The following is an 8,983-nucleotide window of genomic DNA, read 5'->3' as shown; positions in this document are numbered from 1 at the left end:
AGTCTCCCGTTCAGCTCGCAGCCCAGAGCCTGCACCCAGTCCCACATCCATGGCTACTGCAGTGTCCGCTTCTACTCACTGCCACTGTAGCCTTGACTTAATTCCAATGATAATCAATCTTTCCCATAAATGTAATTATTTTGCATACTATATGTATATGTGCGTGCATGTGTAACTAAATTGTTAGACATTTCAAATGGCCCATATTTCCAAAAGAGAATATTTCTTGATTCTAAACTTGTCTGGGTTTCTGATAGGGGACTCTCTTAATCTAGGCTGAATGAGAAAGAAAAGACAGAAAAGAGAATTATTGTTATTCTTTTATAATTCATAACAAAACTACTGTGTGCTGTCACTCGCCTGATAGACAAGTTGCCTTTTAAAAAATTGTAAACAGCAATGGCTGATACATTGCTCCACTGAAGGAAACTGATGTTTCTCCCTGTCCTAGAAAGAAACAACTGTGAACAATTTCATGGATAACAGTAAGACTTTGATGCTAATTCAGATACAGACTCAACAACCAGACAATATACAGTGAGTGAGAGACTTCAGAGCACTCACTCACAAACGGGATGACTTTATTTAAGCCCTCTCCTCAAGAGTCTGTGCAGAAGGGAATATGCAAAGCTTACAGGAGCAAGGGGCACGTGACAGCTTCAAGTTTTCTAGACACAGCAGGAGTTATGCACCTGTGAGCTCTTAGAGCCAGTGACTGAATGTACAAAACCCCAGCCCAGAGGAGGGGAAGTGAGTGCACTGTATTTAATGTTCCCCAACTCCCCAAAAGCTAGATCTTCCCTTTTTCTACATTACAAATGAGCAAATCATTATCCACAAATTAAAAATTTAGAATCTCATATCAGGCCACACAAGATAGAATCTAAGTTTGAACCTAATCAGTCTGACTTCCAGGGTTCATGATTCACAATGTTAACCAGATAAATTAATTACATACATTTTAATATTCATCAAGATATTTGCCATAATATTTTGTGAGGATCCTATAAACTCATGATATCAATAGCACAACTCTGCAGAGTCACAACCTTGTAGACTTTAGTGCCCAGTGTCCTGATCATATATTTTATATTCAATATATGCCTTTCAACAGCTCTGACCTATATACCAGAGATATATTAAACAGTGGGCACCAAAACCTGTGTCACTCAGTTTAATTCTACAACCCCACTACAGAAAATTCAGAAGTACCTAATTTGGTACATATAAAAATATGGATTCAGGAAGAAAGCCATATTATAATTCTACCCTGTAGCACTGATAAAGATTTTATGTTCCAATACCTATGCTGCTCCCCACTTCATAGAGATGGCCAAACCAAATTTGGTCACTGCAGCAGCTCCTGGAAGAACATATGCATCTAATGCCTCCCACTGAGACTGCGAGAAAGTCTTCATACTACTACGCTACTAGCTTAGCGGTTACTAATATGATTGACAAGCCCTGCTAAGAAAATAAAATTAAGGTGATAAATTAAAATGAAAAGCATGATCGAAATTTAAGAGAGTACTATAATTTTTTTCTCATGTACTCTTAGACCCTGCATTTGTCTTTCTCCATTTTCCTGGCATCACAAAGGAAGTTCTAGTTATGCCTACTCTGGGGGTGGAGGTCTAAGGATTATATGATAATCCATCAACTGATTTAAAACTAATGACTTGCAAAGAGAAAACAATCAATAAATAGCAATAGTCCTTTCCAGTGTAAACGATTAAGATGGGGGCTGGAAGATAGCTCCGTCAGTCTCCATCAGTACTGTGCTTACCACACAAGCCTAAGGGCCTGAATTTAATCCCAAGAGCTCACATAAACAGGCAAGCACTGTGCTATGCAGCTGATACACCAATACTGGGGATATAGATTCAAAAAAACCCTGGTCATTCTTGATCCACCAGCCTAGCCACCTAGGCAAATCAGTGAATTGCAGGTTCAGTGAGATACCCTTTCTCAAAAACTAGGGTGGAGATCAATTAAAGAAGACAAGAAGACATATAGTTGATTTCTGCTCTCTATGTACATGTATGCATGTGCTCTCTTACCAATGTGTGTGTATGTATACCCCCCCCCACACACACAGAGAGAAAGAAACAGAGACAGAGAAATACATGGAAACGCACATACATACATATGAACATTCACATAAATTAGAAATTAAAGATATTTTAAATCCTTTATTATTGGAAAAAGAAACCTAATATACCATGACTAGATAAATACATAAACAGAATCAGAAAAGGTAAATTTTTTATCAAAACTGAAGAAAACCAAAACAAGTAGCATTTATCTTTTATTTAATTTTAAGACAAAACTAAACAGTACTGGTAGGGTGGCCACTGGCTTATAATAGATCTGTAGGTCACTGGCCAGAGCAGATGAAATGCTACAGTCTAAGTGGCTGAAAAATAAAATTAGGACAGAAACAAAAATATTTACAGTTAAGTTAATTTATAGAAAATAAATTTGTTTATTTATCACTTATTTATGTATGTACATATTTTGTCTGAATGCATGCATGTGCACAATATGTGTGCCTCGTGCCTACAGAAGCCAGAAGATGGCATTTGATGCCCTAGAATGAGAGTTACAGACCATTCTGAGCTGCCACATGATGGGGACAAACCCTGGGTCATCTGCATGAGCAACAAGTGGTCTTAACTACTGAGCTATCTCTTCAACTCTCATGGGACACAAAATGGCAATAAACTAAACCAATGTAGGAGTCCCCATAGTTGTCCACTTTTTTCAGAATTCTTTAAGCTGAGATGTCTCCCATTGGCTAAAGCCACCATTGTAAGAGATAGCAGTTGAATAACCAGTGTGTTTGAAAATTCCTCACATCATTAAGTAGCAATAGCAGAAGCTAGCACTTATGAAATCATTACTGTGTAATATATAAATCTTACTTGTTCAGCACTATGAAGCGTGAAGTATTATTTCTGTCAGATGCAGAAAGTAATCAAACTAAAGAATTTTTTGTAGGTTAGTTCAGAAAGAACCAGGATTTCAGAAGTTGTAGTTAAATGAGGGAAAATGCATAGAATATACAGATGCTAAAAATTAGAAAGTTGAAAAATCCAGGTTGAAAGAGAAACTGTGACAACTTCATGACTTGTCAAAAAACCTGGCCATGACTCTAAGAAAACTATGACGAAGGTCAATATCATTTCCAAGGGCTCATCAGAAAGGTTGATTTATGCAATTAGGATAAGTAAAAAGGCTCTTAAGTGGTCATTAAATAGAAACAGAAGTCCACAAGATCTGTCCCATGGAGTCACTCGAGATTAACAAAGGTTGTCAGAGTTTAGCAACTCATTAAAACTAAAATGCGATGACATATTTTCTAACTGCCTATCTTTTTAATTCACTTTCATCTTGAATGAATTAATGATACATGGAACATATTACATAACATGTTCTATGATGTAATAATGTACAGGAAACATTTTGTTCTATGCTACTCTCTAACAAAGAAAGAAGAAAGGTCAAGAAGTTACTTGAGCTACTTGAGTTTTTTTTTTTTTTTTTTTGTGAATTCAAGTCAGAACTGTAAGGACAGGTGAAAAGAGTCTTGTAACAGTTATAAAATTTATTTCATTATTTTATTTTCCCGCATTTATTGAAAATAACTTTTCCTCATATAATATATCTTGATTAGAGCGTCTCCTCTTTTTATTCCTCCCAGTTCCTCCCTACCTCCCCATCCATCCAGATCCGCACACTTTCTATCTCTCATTAGAATGTAAACAGGTTTCTAAGGGTAGTAAAAAATAAGATAAAAGATAAAAAACCTAACACCCTGGAATAGGATAAAATGAACAAACAAAGAAAGAGAGCAAAACAGAAGAAAAAGAGCTCAAGAAAGGGAAAGAATAAAAAGATATAGATACGGAGACCAATGGGTTTGAACACTAAAGAGTCCCATCAAAACAATGAACTGGAAACCATAATATGGACACCAAAGTCCTGTAGGGTATAAAGAGAGCAAATATAAAGATAGATAGATAGATAGATAGATAGATAGATAGATAGATAGATAGATAGATAGATAGATAATAGATAGATAGATAGATAGATAGATAGATAGATAGATAGATAGATGGATGATAGATAGTCGGACAGATGGATGGATAGATAGACAGATGTATCAAATTAAATTAAAAACTAAGACAACATTTTGAAAAGGAAAGAAAATGCCCTGGCACTATACCGATTCCACTGGGTTTGTTGTCTGCTGGCCATGCAGCCTACCCATAAGAGCAATTTGTTCCCCTAGGACTCTCTTGGAGAAAACTAAATTTTCATTTGAAAATGGCTATTAATTAGAGATAGTTTCTAGGTTACAGATTGGAGCAAGTATCTACTTCTCCAGTTCTGGCCATGTGCATGCTAATAACTTGGTCTCCATGGGGGTCACACATCCGTTTATCCATCCTGTTGATGGAGAGGGCCTTGTTTCCTCGGTTTCGTGAGGGAAATATAGTCAGAACTTGTAAAGTCAGGTGAAGAGAGTCTTGAGCAGCATTTTATGGCTTCAGCCTCCTGTCACACTTAACAGAACAACGAGGAACAATGACAACAGTAATTGTTTTCACATTGGGTGAACAAGTGTGAAACATTAACGTTCCCATTTCAAAACATGTCCTTCTGAGAGCACATTGCACATCTGGAAGCTACATTCGTTTTGTATCTTTGTGAACTCAGAATGATTTCACAGGAAATTGAGCCCTCGAACAAGAACATGGGTTTATAATAGTCAGAAACCTAAACCTAAGGTAGAATATTTGCTTTAATCAATATGGGATATACAATTGTTAATAAAAATGTAACAGTGTTTTCTCTCCTTATGTGTCTTCATAATTGCTTCTTACTTCTTTTTTGAAGTCAATAGTTAAAATGAAAAGGAAGATGGAAAGAGCCTTTGATTCTTGGATCTGGTATGGAAATGAACCTTATCCAAATTTGCGAAGGAATGTCTATTGTTGTAATTAGGGCTTGGAAAGTTAATTCAGAGAATAAAATCAAACTTGACCTTTTGTTGAACTGAACTGAACTTTAGAGGTTCAGAGAAATTCAGTTCACTTCTTAGAGCCTTGAAATAATGTGCTGTTTTTAATTATAATGACTGTCATAAATAGTTCGTTGTCATAACTCTGTATTAACCAGGCTTGTGTCAGCTCTGCACAGTTCAGTGCAGTATTTCATGCTTCTTGCCTTTTAACCTCCTTCACCTCCCTCCTGCTTAGTGTCCTTAAGTGGTGCAGCCATTCAACATCAGGACCAGTAAATACAAATAGCAGCAATGAGATACAAAGGCTTAGGAACTCGAGACAGAAAAAAGATCTACAATAAAATAGTGTAGACAACCAAATAGAGGTCCCAAATCCTCAAATTATCTGACATAGTCCCTCCCCATGGGATGACTGAATAGGTAGAGGAATGCTCATCCCAGGAGGATTCATTTCTTTTAATTCTATGGTTGTCTTTAATCCTATGTGTAGTTTGAGAATTAATCCTATAGCCATCTTCTAAATACTTAAAATTTTCCAACACTATTATACATAACATTTGCCCAATAACTGTAATATTGTCTTCGTGGCTCCTCTCATAATCTCTCTCACATAGAACTTGGTCTCCAAGCTTACTGAATTTACAGACATGCAACTTATTCCATTTGTTTATAATGACTTTGTTTATGAATTAAATAGCTAGTATCTTCTTAAGCATTTATGGATAGATATTTTCCCCCATAGAGAAATGGAGTGATTTAGACGTAGGAAAATCAATGATAGCCAAGCTTTGCCTGGCGCCTCAGGTCTTAAGTATACAGCTCTGTATCTAATAAGCACCAGACATACCCTCCATCCCTCTTATTTACTCTTCATTTCAGTCACAATTAACCAGTTCAACACAGCAAGCTCTAAGAGTTTTCATGATTTTTTTCCCTCTTGAGATTCTGAAGACGGAGCATTGAATTATCAATTCCTATGCTTTCCTTACTATTTCTCCCATCAGAGAAACAGTAGAGAAATTTAATTTAAATTTTAAAAAATGCTATATTTAAAAGCTTTCAGTTTCTATCGAGGCACTATGTGTGCTAAGCACTACTTTCACTCGATGATGTTGCCGCCCATTCATTTTTATTTTTATGATGTGTATGTGTATCATTTTGTGCATGTGGGTACAATGCCCACAGAGGCCAAAGAATGCATCAGTCCCCTGAAATTGGAATTAAGGATGGTTGTCAGCCATACAATGTGGAAGCTGGAAGATCAGTATGTGCTCTTAACAATTGAGCAATCTCTCTAACCCCAACAAGTCTTAATCGTCAGAGAATTTTGCTATCATTTTTGATAGAAAGAAACACACATAAATCCAGGCATCAGAGCCAAGATTACCCCAAGGACATACATGGTAGCTCTGTCTACTAACAAGCTAGCTCCTATAGAACTAAGCTCTGGGTGCTTCCTTGTAGGTTCAAACTCCAGGCCTGCCCCAGGAGAGTCTAATGCCAGATGGCCCCCATCAACCCAGATGGCAAGCGCACATTAATGTCAGATCAGCCTTTATGAACTCAGGCTCCAGGCATGCCTATGTGGATTCCAATGTTTACATATAAACACAGAAAGTAGATCCGCTCCTATCAGAACCCAATGCCAGCTGCACACCCTGGACCCAGCTTCCAGGCTTGCAGAATCTCTGCAGCAAGCCTATCTGAAGTTAATTTCTTCTATTCTTTTAATTCCATATCTTTAGCTAGGCATACTGGGGTAGTGGTTCCCTAGGTATGCTAGTATATAAAGGCTAGAAAGCTTGCCTATTCTGTAACGACCAGACCAGATGAAATGGCGTACAAATGCAAAATAAATTGTGTATCAATAAAAAGCTGCAAGGAAGCCCAAAGCTAGAAAACAAATATCATCACCAAATGGAATAAAATGAACCACAATGGAGAAAAAAAGAGAAATCTATGAATTTAACAACAACTTGGTTAAAATGATCTCCAGGATGTTTAACAGGCTGCAGAAGAACACACAAATGAATTTTACAACAAAATCAAGTAAACAACAACTGACAAAAGTAGTTTGAGAAAGATCAAAAACCAAAGAAACCACCTGATAGAAATTCTAGAACTAAAGATGACAGAGCTCAATATAAAACAGGGATTGCGTTCATTCCTTTTCCCTTTCTGTGATGAATCAGTTAACTTCAGCAAGAAAGGATTTATAGCAACTCATGGTTTCAGAGCATCCTTCCTATGGATGGAAGTTGGATGAGACTGAACATCGTGGCAGTAGGAATGTGTGGAGGAACACACACCCACATGGTACATGGGACTCAAAGAGAGGAAGAAGCTGTCAAGGCAAGAGATGCCCTTCAAAGGCGTGGTCCCGAAGGAGAGAATTACGACACTCATGAGTTTCTACAGTTCTACCATGTCCAAACAATCTATTCAAACTTTGTATCCAGAAGTCATTCATTAGGACAAAACCCTTCAGAATGTAATTATCTCTGGAAATGCTCTCTTTGACACACCAAGTGGTTTATGACTCTTCTTGATATTTCTCAGTCCAATAAAGATGACCATCAAGAAATCAACACAGTGATCTTTGAATTTTTCCAGTGGAAGATATAAACACATTATGTTAAGTTCCTAGTGAAAGTTTTGTGCATAGAGTGGTGTCTCTATCACTCTACTGGTTTTCCTACCTGGCTACAGGAGGTGGCCCCTTCAGCTTTCATACTGCCAGTGCTGTGAGTCACAGCTAAGGTAGCCCCCATTGACTCTTAGGTGGTGCCTCCCTTATCCCAGGTCTCCGTCTGGTCCAGGAGAAGCCCCCACCTCCCCACCCTTATCAGTTGCAGATTTCCATTCATTTTCATAGCCTTCTAGTTATCTCTCTTGTCCATTCCCAAACCTGATCCTGAACCCCTCATTCCCTTGCCATTCCCCTCCGTCCCAGTTCCCTCCCTTTATCTGCCTCTTATGACTATTTCATTTCCCCTTCTAATTAAGATTCAAGCTACCTCTCTTAGGCTTTCCATCTTGATTAGTTTCTTTGGGTCTGTTGAGAACATCATGGTGCCTGTATTTTGTAACTCAGACAGATACAGACACCTACAGCCAAACAGTGGATGGAGCTTGGGGACTTTTATGGAAGAATAGGAGGAAGGACTGAGGGCCCTGAAAGGGGTTGGCAGCCCCACAGGAAGACCAACAGTGTCAACTAACCTGGACCCTTGGGACTCTCAGAGGCTGAACCACCAACCAAAGAGCATACACAGGCTGGACCCAGGCTTCCCCACACACATGTAGCAGATGTGCAGCTTGTTCTCCATGTGGGACCCGAACAACTAGAACGGGGGTAGATGGGGGGCTCTCCCCAAAGCTGTTGCCTGTATGTCGAGTATGTTCTTCTACCTGTGTTGCCTTGTCTGGCCTCAGTGGGAGAGGAAACACCTAGACTTGCAGAGACATGAAGTGCCACAGTTGGGGTGATATCCAGGGAGCCCCCACTCACTCAGAAGAGAAGAGAAGGGGGAAGAATGGTGTGAGTGAGGGGCAGGGAGTGGGGCAGTAAGCAATATGTAAAGTGAATATTTAAAAAAATTAAATTATAAAAGTTCCTAGTGAAAAGTTCTTAAAAGTTTTTTTTTTTTTTTAATGAGATCGGGATCAAGATAAGGATGCACATCCTTCCCAACTCTTTCAAATGCAGTCCTTGCTGGAGATACAAGCATATAACTCCACATCCAGCTTCTTATATGGGTTTCAAGGACCCAAACTCTGATACCATGTTTGGGCAAAAGCACTTAAGCCACTGAGCAATCTCGCCCCAGGCTCCCTTTTTGTCCTTTAAACATATTATTTTCATATTTCTTCATTTTATGTGTATGAAAGCCTGCATGTATGTAAGTGCACCACATACATGCTTGATGCCTTTGAATTTCCTTAAGAGGTCAC

This window comes from Apodemus sylvaticus, chromosome 12 (genome assembly GCF_947179515.1).
Source record: "Apodemus sylvaticus chromosome 12, mApoSyl1.1, whole genome shotgun sequence".
Classification (NCBI taxonomy): Eukaryota; Metazoa; Chordata; class Mammalia; order Rodentia; family Muridae; genus Apodemus; species Apodemus sylvaticus.
The sequence above is the reverse complement of the archived record's forward strand: the minus strand, read 5'-3'. Positions refer to the sequence as shown.